This window comes from Leptosomus discolor, chromosome 4 (genome assembly GCF_034619465.1).
Source record: "Leptosomus discolor isolate bLepDis1 chromosome 4, bLepDis1.hap2, whole genome shotgun sequence".
Taxonomy (NCBI): domain Eukaryota; kingdom Metazoa; phylum Chordata; class Aves; order Leptosomiformes; family Leptosomidae; genus Leptosomus; species Leptosomus discolor.
Genome location: NC_141394.1, coordinates 54,579,514 through 54,596,531, shown reverse-complemented (window position 1 = coordinate 54,596,531; position 17,018 = coordinate 54,579,514). Strand labels below are relative to the sequence as shown.

General features: G+C 40.2%; 1 protein-coding gene across 1 annotated transcript in view; it reads right to left on the bottom strand.

Moving 5' to 3' along the window:
* The window catches only part of CORIN (corin, serine peptidase), a 156,427-nt gene that overhangs the window by 109,601 nt on the left and 29,808 nt on the right, over positions 1-17,018 (bottom strand). The gene's annotated exons all lie outside the window — the stretch shown is intronic.

Below are 17,018 nucleotides of genomic sequence, written 5' to 3'. Positions count from 1 at the left end.
TTATAGAATCTTCTAGGCTGGAAAAGACCTGAAAGATCATTGAGAGGATAACATTTGCTTTATAAGCAGTTCAAAATTATATATGTTACTGAAAACATTATAAATAAGAAGAGTGTTCTTAACTTTATTTGCCTATATATTCTGAAGCATTAAACTGAATATTTGAGACTGCCATATCAAGATTTAACCTCTTTCATTGGATATCCAAAATGAAACATCCAGTTCTGAAAGACATTGAACACAATATACAAAGTCTTAAGTTAAAGCTTCATCTAGTCACAGGTGCAGTACTCTAATAAGCACTAGTTGGATGCGTCAAATCAGAGGTCACAGATTTGGGAAAAGTTGCAGAGCCTCTCTGGTGGACAACAGGTAATTAAGGGAATTCCCAAGTTTAGCGCTGTGCTCAAGATCCTGGTAAGAAACTGCTTAAAAGTCTTCATACCTGCATGTGGGGATAAAAAGTTAGCCATGGAATAAATGGACAAGTTTTTCAGAACTACTGAGCACCAGCAGACCCCATTCGAAACAATAGCGGAGGTAGAAGACAACTACTTTTTGAAAAGCACTGACTTTTGAGTACTTGGAATTTCAATCTCGAGGCTAGACAGCTTCTCTGCTGAGAGCATCTTTCAAACATGTGCTGAAGTGCTTTCTAAATGGGGATGAATTCAGCATATGCTCAAGTGTTGTTCTAAACATTTGCCTCCCCTTTTTAAATGTGTCACTTTTTTGACCTCTGTAGCTCCTTAACATTTAAAGTGATTTGAGACACACTGTCACCATAATACTGGAAAAATAAAAAGCTTGCTAAAGAGACGTCTGCAAATGAAGTAGGTTCCAAATTCTTCATGACAAGGAAAGAGACATGAAAAAATTAAAGTAACACAATGAAGAACAGCTGAATGCTATTTACTCATCTCTGGGTCCTGCTAGGATTCTCTTCAATTGCATGTATTCCTTTTGTATTAATTGAGGTACATTTGCACAAAATCAAAACAATATTTCAAACTTCCACTCAAACTGATGCCTAAAAAGGAACATCATGTACATAATACATGTCATCTGCCTTTGATCAGCTCAAAACTTCTGTTAGGAAAATAGACACAATTCACTTCTGCAACTGTATTAAATAAGTATTTTAGGATATCTGAATAGGAGTAATTTTAAGAGCGATTCCATGTAAAAAAGGAAATTGTAGTCAATAAGAAGCTTATTTTAATAATCTCATGGTTCAAAAGCATCTATTTCTTAAGTTTCAGGGTTTAGAAGTTTTATTAACAGTTCCTGTATAATCAACGCATTTGGTGCTTCCATCCAGATGTATAGCAACCCAGGCATGTAAACAATAGGACAAAGAATACAAATACAGTTAAGAAAGGCTTTCTCAGAGCAGAAGTTCTCAAGCATTTTCATAATAGAGACCACAGCTTTATAGACTATCACACACACCTCCTTTCCCCCCAGCTGTTCTTTCTGATGCCACATCACAATTTCCTAACACCCCTAAGGCAGTTACAGCAGTTGCATATTTCCTGCTAAAACAATGTGCTGGGGGATTATGTCACTGTGATGGTTTACTTTTACAATCTCACCCCAGCTATTTACCAAACAGCCCAAAGTTTTCTTCATTGATGTACACCAGGTGACATTTTCCATTGTCTTACAACTAAAACCAAGGTCCTCTTACACAACTAAGGCATTCCTTCACTATATATTCACTTTCTAAAAAAGCAGCATAAAAAGCTATAGTTTCAAGATTAAAATGAAACCCTAATTTTTAAAGACGGAGACTTACCAAGGAGTAAATTATTGTACAGCTATCTTTCTCTAACCTGATGTCAACTACTACCACACAAGTTATTTGCCAAAAAAAGTCACAAGATCAGTGTTCAGCTTGTTGCTGTCTCCTACTTAAGTCTGCTCTCCATTAAAGAAATGCTAGAACCATAAAGGGTTGCTCTATCACAATCAAATAAGAGAGACTGATTCTCCCCATCTTAGGTTGTTACGCTTGATTATATTGGTCACTCTAATGAGCAAGTCACAGAAGTGGCTGTGGATGGAAAAAATATTCTACAGCCATAAGAGATTGCTTAGAACCTTAGCCATGCTTCATGATACATCCATTTGGACTCTATTCACTAGATTACTAAAACTCAAATATCCACAAACTTATTCCCACACCACATACATTCCACAGTCTGATATAGCTCTATTGCTGAATTGTCCCTTTTACACCACAGCAAAAGTTAGGTCATTTATTGTCTAAAACATGAAGATTTGTCAAAAGATTCCACAAATTTAATTTTAGCAAACTGTATTTGATGTAAAACACATTAGACGTCACAAAAAAAGAGAGTATTCTTTCAATAATTTGGAACAAGGTTTTGTCAGCAAGGACCCATGCTGGAGCAGGCTTATCCTGAGGGACTGCAGCCCACAGAGAGAACCCACACAGGAGCTGTTCTGGAAGGACTGCAGCCCATGCAGTGGCCCAACTCTGAAGCAGGGCAAAGTGTGACAAGGAAGAAGCAACAGAGAAGAACTGTTACGGACTGACCACATTCTCCATTCCCCGTTCCCCCTGTGACGCTCAGAGCAATGAGGAGGTAGAGGAGATGGGAATGAAGGAGTGAAGTTCAGCCTGGGAAGAAGGGTGGGGTGGGCAGAAGGTGGTTTAGTTTTTATCTTTGTTTCTCACCATCCAACCCTGTTTTTAATTGGCAATACATTCAATCAATTTTCCCCAAGTCGAGTCTGTTTAACCGATGACAGCAACTGGCAAGTGATCTCCCTGTCTTTCACTCAACCCAAGAGATTTTTCATCTTGTTTTCTCCCCTCACTGTCCTGTTGAGGGGACGGAGTGAGAGAGCAGCTGGGTGGATATCTAGCAGCCAGCCAAGGTCAATCCACAACAATATTGTCCAGTTAACTTGAGTATCTACTTTGAGAATAAAAGGATTTGTGTCATGGTAGACCCTATGTTAAGTAGAATTAATATGTAAAACTAGTTATTACTCAGAAATTATGTAAAGATTGTAGAAAGTGCTAGATAACTTAATTTTGAAGATTTTTTTTTTTTGTCACTGGTAGGTAAGTAAATCCTCCGTATCTGTGCTGAAGTGCATCAAAGCTTTAATGTGTATGATACAAGAGCACAGCAGAAGACAGAACAAGATGGGTCATGCTATTTATATTTAGAAAGTATGTACATCATTCAAGGGCTGGGACAGTTCAAGATGTCTTTAAAACTACTAGGTCTGCAAGATCTTTTGCTCAAAATAAGATAACTCATTTTTAAACTGTTGAAGAAGACGCTATTTGCCTATTTACATGTAAGTTTGGGTTGTTAAGGGCTGGACTCCATTAAAAATGTTAAAAACATCACAACCAAGATTGGTAATGTACACTTTACGTTCCTGATGCCTCTGAAAATTAAAATCAAAGTCAAGCTAAATTATCTATTTCAGCACATCTTTTGTAGGCTTGTTTCTGCAAGAACTAACCTATGGTTAATTCCAGTTTGGCATTCAAAGCATTTTGCTTTGAGTCATCTAAAGCATTTTAAAAACCAAATTTGAGAGAAAAAAAAGAAAATTCCACACATTTTGTAACATCCAGGCTGATTTGATCTAAGGAAATCTTTTGCCCTTCTAGAACTGCCAAAACCAAAATAGATTAATTGCCATCTAGCATAGGAACAAGTTCATCAGTGATAGAATCATCACTTCCTTGACACTTCTCATTTCCTTTGCAACTGACAAACTAGTTGTACTACGGAAACAGAGAGCTTGTACCTAAAAGTATCCATTAAGCACCCAAGTGAATGAAAATAGAATGGGAATATTTAACTACACTCTGTTGTAAAAGCACAACACTACAAACAACTGTCAACTGTACCCATTTCTAACAGTCTCTCTTGAAAAAACAAAATGTCATTGAGGAACCGACAAATATTTCTGTCTCAAGACTGCTACCATAGTCAATAAATTTTTGGTAAACACTGTGTCTGTAGCCAAAGCAAAAGAAAAAGCGCGTACAAATAGCAATATTTCCAGTACCAAACTGCAAAAATGACAAAGGGATAGAAAACAACATGGCTTCACCAAGGGAAAATCCTGCCTGACGAACCTGGTGGCCTTTTATGATGAAGCATCAATTGAGAAGGGGAGAGCAACTGACAACATCTATCTGGACTTCCGCAAAGCCTTCAACACTGTCCCACACGACATCCTGGTCTCCAAATCAGAAAGACGTGGATTTGACGGATGGACCACTCAGTGGATAAGAAATTGGCTGAAAGGATGCACTCAAAGAGCTTCAATCAATGACTCGATGTCTGAGTGGAGATCAGTGACAAGCTGTGTTCCTGGGACCGATGCTATTTAACATCTTTATCAGCAACACAGTCAGTAGCATTGAGTGCATCCTTGGCAAGTCTGCAGATGACACCAAGCTGTGTGGTGCGGTCAACATGCTGGAGGGAAGGGAGGCCATCCAGAGGGACCTTGACAGGCTGGAGAGGTGGGCCCCTGCAAACCTCAAAAAGTTTAACAAGGCCAAGTTCAAAGTCCTGCACTTGGGTCAGGGCAATCCCAAGAACAGCTACAGGCTGGGCGATGAGTGGATTGAGAGCAGCCCTGGGGAGAAGGACTTGGGTGTGTTGGTGGGTAAGATGAACATGAGCCAACAGTGTGCACTTGCAGCCCAGAAAGCCAACCATATCCTGGGCTGCATCAAAAGATGGGTGGCCAGCAGGTCAAGGGAGGTGATTCTGCCCCTCTGCTCTGCCCTCATGAGACCCCATCTGGAATACTGCATCCAGCTCTGGAGTCCCCAACACAAGAAAGACATGGAGATGTTGGAGCGAGTCCAGAGGAGGGCTGCCAAGATGGTCAGAGGGCTGGAACACCTTTTCTGCGAGGACAGGCTGAGAGAGTTGGGCTTGTTCAGCCCGGAAAACAGAAGGCTCTGGGGAGACCTTATAGCAGCCTTCCAGTACCCGAAGTGGGCCTACAAGAAGGCTGGGGAGAGTCTTCTTACAAGGGCCTGCAGTGATAGGATGAGGGGTAATGGTTGGAAGCTGGGAGAGGGCAGATTTAGATTAGATACAAGGAAGTAGTTCTTTACCCTGAGGGTGGTGAGACATGGGAACAGGTTGCCTAAGGAAGTTGTAGATGCTCCATCTCTAGAAGTGTTCCAGAGCAGATTGGATGGAGCCTTGAGCAACTTGGTCTAGTGGGAGGTGTCCCTGCCATGGCAGGGGGGTTGGAACTACATGATCTTTGAGGTCTCTTCCAACCCAAACCATTCTATGATTCTGTGAAAACAATATAAAAAAAAGCTTCCCATCAATCTGTGAAAAGCAAAAATTTCTCCTTTGCTAGAACCAAGATCCTCTACCGTACACGGCCAAATGGGAGCAAGGATTAAGAAGCACCAGAATTTAGGTGATTATGGGTATAAACGATCCTGCAGATTTTGGGAAATCTGGTTTATCAGAAGTACTTTACACATGAAATGTAATGTCTTGATCCCTAAAGAAAGGCTTAACAGGAGTGCCTTTATACAGCTTCAGTACAGCACAAAGACATAACCTCAAGAGGAGTAGTATTAAGTTTGTTACATTTACATGTGGGTAGACATTTGACAAAATCACGTCTCCTGAGGGCTCACACTCATGTTCCAGTAACAGCCACAGCAGCCTAAAGATATAAGCAAGATACTGTCAGAGTAAGTTTCAAACAGCAGGTCATGACTTTTCTTAGGTCAACTGACACAGAGAGAAAAACATTTCAGAAGACAATTGAACAGATGAAATGGCGCAATACTGCTTCCTCTCAACAATGTGCGCTTGCCATTTCCTTTAAAACAACTTTGGTGCCAAAGCAGCCAAGAGCTAACTTAGCCAGAGTTAGAACTGAATCAGCTCATCGAGGAGAGAGAAAATACCAGCACACAAAAAGAAGCGTACAGCACTGTATGGCTCTAAGCAAAGTGAATGGGGACACCTCAGCACCACTAACCTCCAGCTCACTTGTAATAGCTTATACGGGGAAGAGGGAAAGAAGGTTTTTGAACAGCAAACATCATCTGTGGATCTGAAATCGAAGTCAGACTCCAAGACTAGCTCAAAACTATTGCTCTGCATTTCACTTCATTCAGCTAATGAATTATACAATTTGAAAGGAATGAGTAATTCTCAACTCCCCCTTGTGCTCCACAGGTACCAAAGGGAGAGGTGATAAGGCTACAGACCACCTGCAGTAGAGAGAAAAACAATTCATTATCTCCCAGGTCACAGAGAGGGGATTAGCCATGAGGGAAATATAACTGGTATTGCAGATCAGAGTTGAAGTGTTATCATTACTTTTTTTTGAGGCAATCTGTACCAGCTGCTGTACGGTGGAACACCACATCCAGTCTGCACCAGACACTTCTTGCTCAGAGTTTAATGCAGCCATAAATTCTAACTCAGTTATTCTCCTGACCAAAGAATATTGCAGGAGGCTGGACTCTTTATCAAACCACCTCATTTTTTGGAGCCCCACTTCTTTCATCATGGTGCTTCCAGACACTGCCCTTCTTGGCTGAGGCACATACTTGCTTCTTTAATCCCCTGGGCAGGCACAGCTGAAAGCAGGTAAGCTCATTAGCCAAAGCTGAGGCTGAACACCTACCCCCCCATGAGGTGTGATATGGCCTATATTCCAGATCTGGTATTCTGATTAATCATTTCCCAATTACAGGATTCTTGACTGAAATTGGAGACATATTTCTAAGAACTTATTGTTAAATAAACAAAAGGCACAAAATGAAATTAATTTTAGGGTTAGATCTATCATTAGAGACAATTTTCTGTGGCATATTAGGTTGGACAGGTTTTTGCTATTGTTTTGAAACATGTGCATGACTTTAGCACTCTTGATAGGCTTTATTAAATTAAAAAAAAAAAAAGGATAAAACAATGGTAGCTTCCACAAGACCCAGGCAGACATCAAGATGGTTTTGGTTGGTTGTTTTGGGGTTGGTTTTTTTTTTTTTAACAAATGTGTTTTCAGTAAGTGAAAATGAACACTAGCTTGACTGAGAACATTTAATTATGTACCAATACTGTCGTGTTCAAAACAAAATAAAAAAACCCACAGTGCTTTATAAAATAATTGAGATACTTAACAGGCTATGAATAGGTCAGCATAGAACTAGGCTGTGCCTGAGCTGTCCCAGTTGTCTCTGGTTAATTACCTTTCTAGAATAGCCAAATTACTCTTCTGATATGAAATTGGGATACTCTTTTCCAAGTATATCTCACAATGGTAACTTATGCCCATCTCATTTTCAGACAAAATTAACACACCAAACCCCTCCCTGTGAAATCTGTCCAGAAACTAAGAGCAGAATACAGCACAACACCTGCTAAGCAAAACACTGCAAGTACATGAAACCTATGCTGTGTGAACCACAGTTTCCTGCTTGGCAGTTTGCAGCTGGAGCTTAAGATCTGGATGTTGATCTTTAAAGCCCTGGCTAACTAAGGGCTGATCAGTCTAACAAATTATTGTTTCCCCTACAGAAAATTCCCACAATTATGTTTTTCAGAGGTATGTATGTGCTTGTTTCATCACAGCATAGATAGTCATTGTCTGTAAAAGATCATTTGCAATAGCCAGAAATACTGTAGCCTAGATCTTCTGAATTTGATACCACATTTAGCAAAGTATATGTTGCAGAACATGATATACAACTTCCTGGGCCCGTTTTTTATTCTGAGGGGCTGCTACTGACTCTCCTGTCTGTATCAGTGGAATTTTCTTTCAAACATCCTATTTTTAAAATATTCAGTGGTGGGCTAATTCTATTTCTACCACTAGAGTTCAAATGCTGCTGTTCAGAGAGAAATCTAGCTATCTACATTAAGGGAGTTATTCTTTAGAGTTCCAGTTACACTATTTGATTGTTGTGTGAACAAAGAAAAATGTTGACAAACTTTCACAGCCTGAGCAGTTAGAGGTCAAAAACCACCATGTTTTTTAATGTGTAAAAGGATTAGATAAATATACAGGTATTTAAGAGCTTAACATAACTATGATGAAGTTTTCTATATGTATGTCAGTTCAGGTTGCATTTAAATCTTATGAACATGATGCTTGAAAGTTGCCTGTGCAAACGGAGATTTTTAAATCCTCATACTTCAATTGCTCTTCCCAGAATGGAAAGTCCATTTATGTCTTTCACATAATTCCACTAATACACACAGCTTCTTTCAATGCTCTCTCTTATAGCTCATTGTTTAATTGCCTATGTTAGACAGAGAGAAACAACAAGTTTCCCCATAAAAATTGGGACAAAATTATCTCAAATTCTGTTAAACAAGCTGTAATGTTAAACTTTTTTCAACCATGCAAAATGCTCATGTTCTACTCCCTGTGTGCGAATAATTTTTTTATACCTCATAATCATAGAAATACTGGTTGAAAGAGTCCTCTGGAGGTGTCTAGCCAATTTGCTACTACAAGTGAGGCTGCCACCAGCACATTGTCACCCACGACTTTAGCTGAGTCGTGGAAACACACAAGGATAGGGATCCCACAGCCTCTGGGGGCAATGGGTTCTACTGCTGCCCTGCCCAGCTGGTGAAAAAGCTTCTCCTAATTTCTAATCTGAACTGCTGCTATTTTATTTCATCGAAGAGTATCATTAGGATTTTTTAAATTATCAGTCATAACGAAGGTAAGATTTTTTTTGTACAGATCAGTAGCTAAATTAATCTTTAACTGTACTGGGCTATTTATCACCTTCTCAAATTCCCATCCCCATAATGATTTCAAATCATGGTACTCATTATGTCGTTCTTGAATTTCATCTGATTCGAAAGATGACAGTGACTGTAAATCATTTTCTGTTGTATCAATACTTTGACCTTCCAGGTTTTGGACAAGTTTAGATCTTACCATTTTATATTAATGATGGCTCTATACCCAAACCTGGCTGCACTCTATCTATTATAATCCATAACAGATCATGCAGAAGCATAAAGCAGGTCAATTTTAATCAAACATAAAATCACATGCTGCTACCAAATGTAAGGTGTACCTTTGGAAACAACATGATCAATCACAATACAGAAAAAAAAAAACAACCATGTATTAGCATTATCTTTTTGTTGAAATAACCACAGAAATAATTTTTGAAATCGTTTCAGAGAAGCTGATGAGTCTGAAAAGTCAGTGGCCGCAGTTCTTAGCCAATTATCTTAAGATACGCTTTGTTTCACTGCTCCTATCCTTGAAACCTTCATGCCAGCCTAAGCACATAACTTCTTGCTTAGCCTCTTGGGTCAGTTCCTGGTTCAACTTTGACAACAAATGTCTGCTTAAACTACAAACAACAAAGTGTAAAAAAAACATAACGGATGCAAAAAAGGTGTAAAGCTGAAAAGACTTCTGTTCTTTAAAGTTTTAAAGGTACACACATCCATAACTCCAGAAGCACACTCACATGATTTAAAGAACAAAGCTGACTTTGTAGTTATTTCCAAGGAGGGAATCTCCCATTCTAAAGTAAACCACACTGCTGAAATACCAAAGAGCAAAGATACATAGAACTGCTAGGGGTGTGTGATAGTTATTCATAGTACTCATCACAGTGTTAATCCCAACAGATACTTGAGGTCTATTAGATATCTTATACAGAACATTGTTTCATCAGACTGCATTTGGACAGATGATAATCTACCAATAAAAAAGGCTGCAATAAGAAGCTATGATTTTATTAAAGGGAATTGAAATCACAAGCTTAGCTAGAGGTAAATGAATGAAAGTGTTAGCAACCTTATTACAATTCTCACACAAGTATTCAAAGTTTTTGGCAAACTTACAGTTACCCAAGAGCAGCAATGCTCCAGGTGACAAAAGCTAGTAAGCTTTTTCTTCCTTATAAACACAAGTTGTAATGAAAAATCCCATTATATTCTATATAGAGAGGAATGACTTTTAAGAATCTTTTGGATTCCAGCTAATACATCTTATATCTCAGAAACTTAATGGTTTCCTTGCCAAGCTATGCCCATGGACTGGTATGAAATGGCAATGGTGGAACAGGCAAACTGATAAAAACCAGGGTTTTGCTATCAAATTTAGTGAAATTTATCATGTGTTTCTCTTGTAAGTCACTAATTTTGTCATGTCAACTGCAAATTTACTTTTAAATTTCTGCTAGACAAAAAAAACCTGAATGGATCTAGTGATTACTTTGACTAGTGAAAAAAATACATTTTTTAACAAGGACCGCATTGCCAAAATTTTAGGGCAGCTTTTTGCAATTTGTTTCTTTAAGAGATAATGTAGGTATAGGTGAGATAAAGAAATAGAAGTTACTGCTGGAAAATACTCCCAAGCATGACCTCAAGCATCAACAAAATTAAGTTACCACATTAGTCTACTAATGAAAAAAACACAGCTGAATAGGTAAACTCCTGGCCTGGGATTTAGGAGACCACTGTTTTGTTGTTCTACACCAACCTGAAAAAATAAAACCACTTTTCCTTCAGGACACAACATTGTTTTAACAATGTTTTAAATATTTTTTTGAGGACAAGAATACCCCTAAAGATCTACTATGGGTCTACTGCTGCTATTACTTCTTATATAATTGGCTCTATTCCAACTTGTGTAAGTAATTAAACATAAATTGAGCTAGAAAACAAAGTGATTTATTAAATCACTGCTTGAGATACTGGGGATTAGGGAGATGCAAGCCTATGGTGTGACTTGGGATGCAGTTACTGGATACCTTAGCTTCACTAGAAAAAATGTCTTCAGTATGAGCAGCACAAGGCAGCGAGAGAGAGGCAGAGAGAGGGTACTTCTTGTTTCTGTGCGACGTGTGACATACCCTGTCCAGCTATCCCCGCTGTAGTTCTCACATTGCTCTTTTCTACCAAACAGAAAATGGGCCAGACTGGTTCTCTGTAGATTCTAGTAGCAGCAGAACACCAAATACAAAATAAGAAATGCTGGGTAGAGACAACGAGATTTATTTCACGTATAAATTAAACATAATTAAATTACAACAGAGAGGGTTAGGATAACCTCTAGGCCGAGCACGGGATTGCAAATCCATTAAATTGTTCAGTTTTAAAGAGGTGTATGAAATTTGAAAAGACCCAAGGGTCCTCTGCATAGTAAGAATATTTGTTATTTAAGAAAAGCATAAAAGATGCAAACGAGCAAACACAAATGCTATGTCTTTTGAAATGCTTAACAAGTCCTCTGATACAGTGACTTGTTTTTGCAAGGCACTTTTCCACTTCGTTCTTCCAAGCAATTGTTCAGGGCTCGGGGGCATTTTCACCCTCCCGCACACTTGTGCGAGTGCAGGGAGCAACTGAACAAGAACCAAATCCCTGTTCATTTGGATCGCGTGCCTTCTCCTAGCACTCTGTCAAGTACTTTCGGAAGAACCCACAGCTGGAAAAAACATGTCCCTTGTTTCTATCCACCTTGATCTTTACTCAGGTCTTTTCCTAATGAAAGGTCTCGACGCCCGTGGCTCTCCCAGCACTCCCCAGCACGGCCCGGAGCCGCCCCGCCAGGCCGCTCCCCAGCCGAGGGCCTCTGCAGAGCAACCCTTCCACCCCCGTGCCCCCTCCCGCTAACCCCCGCCGTGCCACCCCCTCCCCCCCCCCTTCTCCGCCGCTGCCACCGCCCGCCCTCCCGACGCGGGCGAGGCCCCTGCCCGTGCCCGCGCCCGCGCCCCGGGCCTCCCCGCCCCCGGGGCCGCGCCGGACCCCGGCCGGCCCCCCGCGGCGCTCGGGGCCCCGCCGCCGGCAGCGCTGCCCTCTGGTGGCTGGAGCGCAGCACCGGGGCGGCCGGGAGAGCGGAGCTGATGCTGGCGCTGCTCGGCGGCCACCACAAGCCGCAGGAACGGCTTCGGGCACCACAGAGCCCCGCTGCGGCCCCCGGGGCTGTGCTGAGGAAGGGGTCTGGCTCCCCGGCTCCTCGCAGCGCTGGAGCCTGCGCGGGCGGGGGGTATGCCGAGCACGGGGAGGCACGGCAGGAGGTCAGGCTTGGCCCCCTTACTTTTCACGTTGGGATGTGAACACCGTCACAGTTGGCCACTGAAACTTTTTTTTGTGAAATGGCAGAGGGGTTACTCTACTGTCTGCTAGCAGAGAAGCATGAGAGACTTGGCACAGAAAAAAGGGATATTAAATGTACGTGTGCATAAACATCAGTGAGTGGAAGAAACAAAATCGAATACTAATACCTCTTGTCCCAGTGCATATTCCATTAGTTTACAGCATGTTTTTCTAGGAAGAATGTCAACCCTTGCTCGCTGTCCGTCTTCCTGTCTCCCCAAATCAGGGAGTCTGTTTTGTTTGAAATGAAAACATCCCATTCAATCTCATACACTTGAGATCTCTCCGGATCAGTGTCCTGCTTTACTGCCTAACTGCAGCCTACTTTCGCTTCAAAGAGTACCGATAAAATTGTACTAATATTTATCTTGGAAAAATATCCTTTATTCTTTAAGATAATTACTATTTAGTATATGGCTCGTTTTCTGCTAAGCATTGGTTGACAGATGAACAGAGAATCACTGCCTATACTTCTAATATACACTACTGAACCTATTGGTTCACCTAAGCCTCCCTTCCTGATGTTTTTGCTATCAGAAAACTCTCCAGTGAACCACGCTAGTGACTTAGGACCATGGCCCATGCCTTCAGAAAACATTTAAACATGAACTCACACAAACTCAAATCCCTCAACAGGAAAAACATATTCCTTCACTTGCTTTCCAACAGAGAGGTAACACAGGATACATTTGACTCAGAAACTGGCCTTCGGTAGGGGCCAACATTATATGTCCAAGAAAAATTCTAAGAATATAGGGCAAATATAAGCAACAACCACCTAGGAGTATAACAACAACTCTGGCAGCCTAAAATCTTGAGCCTTCACAAGTCAGAGGCTGCCACTGGACTATTGTGTTTTAAAGCCCCCAAAAGATCAACACCTCATGATGTTCTCCAAGCATTTTCATACTTTCTGGTTTTCTCATTATCCTCTAGCAACGAGTTCCATGACATCTCCTTTTTTTGTTTGTTTTAACTTACTGTCTGGTAACACACATATGAAAAAAAGGCACCTACTGATACACAGAAAAACAGTGAGTAACTGTTCCCTGTTCTATTTCTCCAGGATACTCAAAATGGTATAGCTATCTACCACAACCAGTTACCCCCCAGCCAGCTGTTTTCCAGGAGAAAAACAGTGTCTTCCTCCTATTTAGTGCCTCATCACATCTAAGCCATTCAATGTCTGGTCTGGTTGCCTGCTATTTGCCTTTTCCAATTCTACTATTATTATCTTCCTGAAGTATCTTCCTGAAGTTATACACTGATGTAATGAGATTTTCTGGTTTGCTTTTCACTGACTTCAGGATGATACCAAACACTCTGTTTGCCTTGTTGACAGTCATGCAGCCAGAATGATGTCTGCAGCAAAGCAACAGGGTTTTCTGGGTGGCAAAGGTAGCTGAGAGTCCAGCAGTGTCTTACATAGAGTTAGGGTTGTTCCTCACCCTCCAGCATTCTTCTGCACCTATTGGCACAAAGTCATCTAAACATTTTATCAGTCACTCTCTCCACTACAAGACCTTTATGTGACTCCCGGCTATTCATTTTAGACAGATAATTCTGTATTAGCAGAAGTGTTGCTACTTGGCTATTCACTGTTTTCCCAGATTAGAAAATCCTGTAAAGCTCCATCAGCACCCTTCTTCACTGTGGAGCCTAACCATTCATTCTTATTTTCCCTTTTGTCTTCTAATGAGCATTTAGTCTGTGAGAAGAAACTCTTTAAGACTTCTCAGTGAAGACTCTTGTTAACAGCATTTTGAAAAGCCAAGTATGTTGTATTAACCAGCATTTTCACTGACTCTTTCAAAGAACTTTCTAATAGGCTAGTGAGGCATTGCTTCCCCTTGTAAAATTAAAATAAACTTAATCTCTTCCTTACTGTATCATGCATTGCCATTTACCCACTAATCTATTCTTTGCTAGAATTTCTGCCAAAGAACTTCCTTCTGCTTCAAGGACTTTTTAAATAATTGATGTAATATGTGCCAAATCTCATTCCTCTCCAATTAGTAACTCAGCGATGTCTTGTGTTATTTTTAAGTCTTGAGTGAATACCATATGGTCACAATGTTTATCATTTCTCTTATTAGTGCGTTCTAATGTCTTTTATTGAAGCTGTAAAGCAGTGAACCGGTAAAGCAAATCCAGTGCTAGGGATACTAGCACCAGACCGGAAACATTACAGCCACATGAATGCCAGTTCATATGCATTCAGAGAATTTTGTCTGGTTGTTTTGCTCTGGCAGCCTCTATGTTGTACGACATATCATTTGTCTTTTAACATCCTGCCTAAAACCAGCATAAAGTCCAGGTTATGCGTGCCTACTAAATCAACAGAAATGCGTTCACCTTCCCACATTTGAACCAGATGAAACTTGCACTGATGGATGATCTGTTAGAGTGCATTGATGATGATGGAACATCAGCCTCACACTTCCTTTGGAGATTAATTTTCTTACAAGATATGCCTAAAAGCTCAAATGTACATTTTATGTGAGTTCAAAAGTGATTACATAAATTCATGGGAGAATGCCCATCAGGACTCACTGCAGATCACTGGAATCTGCTACCATGTAATGTTGAAGTGTCTCTGTGTGCTAGCCCTAGTTTATTATTCTTTAGGCATGTGCTAACAGTTGCAGTTGGATCCAGACACTAAGCAAGACAGACTTGATTTGATCTACTACCACCATTCCCATGTAGTCATTGAGTTTTACTTGCTCTGAAAAATCCTTTTTACTCCAAAAGGCTACTCCAGTCTCATTATTCCAAAACTTATTTATATCTCATCTACCAGTTATTCCCCATCTCCCTCCACATCTAAATACATAAGAACTTCCTGTGGACATCAGATCATGTTCTCTGTTACCTTAGAGATCTCTCTGAGAAGCACAACTTGGTGCAAAAGGAGAGATCGAAGAGACCGAGGACAAGTGTAAGGTCTTGTATAGTTTGCAAAGGCCAGGACAATCAAAGTAGTGAGGAGCCCTGTCTATTCATCAAAATCCCTTGCTTTCCAGTCCTCAATGCCTTGGACAGCCATGGGAACACATAGTTATTCTGAGACCAAATTCTTCTGGATCCCCAAAATATATATGCACTTTTTATGTATCTACACACAGAATTAAGACAACATCCACATGAATACAGAGAAGCAAAACACTTGAAAGAGGAAGCAAAGACTGAGAGGTTATTGATTAGTAACATACTAGCTCTTGATGTTTCTGATAGGGGGAGAAAAACCTAACTTGAAGTATCTCAGTTTGTGATGGGGTTTTTTTTGTTGTTGCTTTTGTTTTTAAAAAAAAAACTTGTGGTATTTCAGATTTGTCTTTGAAAACCTTTTGTCCTTTTCTCTTCACATAGAAGAAGATACCTCACAGTAGAATCCCAAGTAGTCATGCCTACTGAATACACACGCAGTCATACTGCTGTTGGAATGAACTGCACTTACCAGAACGGAGCACATTCTTACAAATTTCTTAATAAGCTACAAGTGCCTTTCTATATAATGCCAAACCCCAAGTATTTGAAAGTTTAGAAATCCAGACCTAAGCTTGTCCTGAGCCTCTATAGCACTGTCCCTGTGTCAGCATCCCAGGAGGGAAAGATACCGCCTCCCATACACACACAAACACACACATATCCATCTCAAAAGAGTTCATGCCAACATGATAAGAAAAGGGAAAAAAGTGTTACACTGTTTCATCTATATTTCCTGGAACTCCAGGCATCTCAAATACGATGATTGGGCAGATGAATACAAATACACATACAGAATCTCACACAATATCTCTCTACTGTATCTACCCAGTTACTAAGACCGCAATGAAAAGACACCATCTTCTAGAATATGAAGAGTTAGACCCCACAACACATCAAAGAAGACCTAGTTAAGAAAAACAGGCAGTAATTGCCCTGCAGTTTCGCTCAACATTAATCATCAGGCCACTAACTTTGAGATGTCCTTTGCTACAGTAATTACTGAAAATCCGATGGGTTGGAAGTATCTGTACTGTAGCTATTTCTATGCTGTTTCTTGGAGTGGAGCTAATTAACCAAATTACCAAAAGAGATAAATAAATTACTCTCTGGTAGGATACATGTGTGCATTCATATACATTTGTTCTGAGTTTGGGGTGCAGGGGGAGAAAATAGAGATAAACCTGTTTGAGAAAAATCATTTAGCAAACAGAACCTACAGAAAGCCTGCACAATTCAAATGGCCTGTGGAGTCCCTACAGTCTGGGGGACAGAAGAAAATATTAACAAGTCATTGATTCACAGTAAGTTATTATTTTTGAAAGCTAATTTTTTAGTGAAAAAATACGCTATCACTGAAATACCCTCAAAAGGAATCTCTTCTGTATACCAGGTTTTTAAAAAAGAAAGTCTTATTCAAAGGTTTTTCCTACTCTTACTTCACTCCAGAAAGAACAAGATATAAAAGAGCTGTTTCCCAACTTTTATCTGCCTGTTTGATGATGGGGACACACACAGACATAAACTCCTGAAGAGAGAATGCTTAAAAAGAAAACAGCAGAGCAAAAAGTCTCAGATAACTAATAGCAGGTCTTACAACTTAACTGAGCACAGAATCCAACAGAGGAATGACACACAGACCTGATCCTCAAAATCACATATAATTCAGTGGCCTTCATAAGTGATCACCACTGTCAGAAACCATTTCTTAATTTTCATTTTATAGAAGTTTCAAAAATACATCTAATAGTGTGTGCTGCTTTTCAGTCACTGACTGTCTCCTTTCATCTATTTCAGATCTCTCTATGACCTGGAATAAGTTCTGCTTTGTGCTCTGGGATCAAGAGCGAAAGAATGATACGCAGTTTAAGAGAAACAAATTCATTT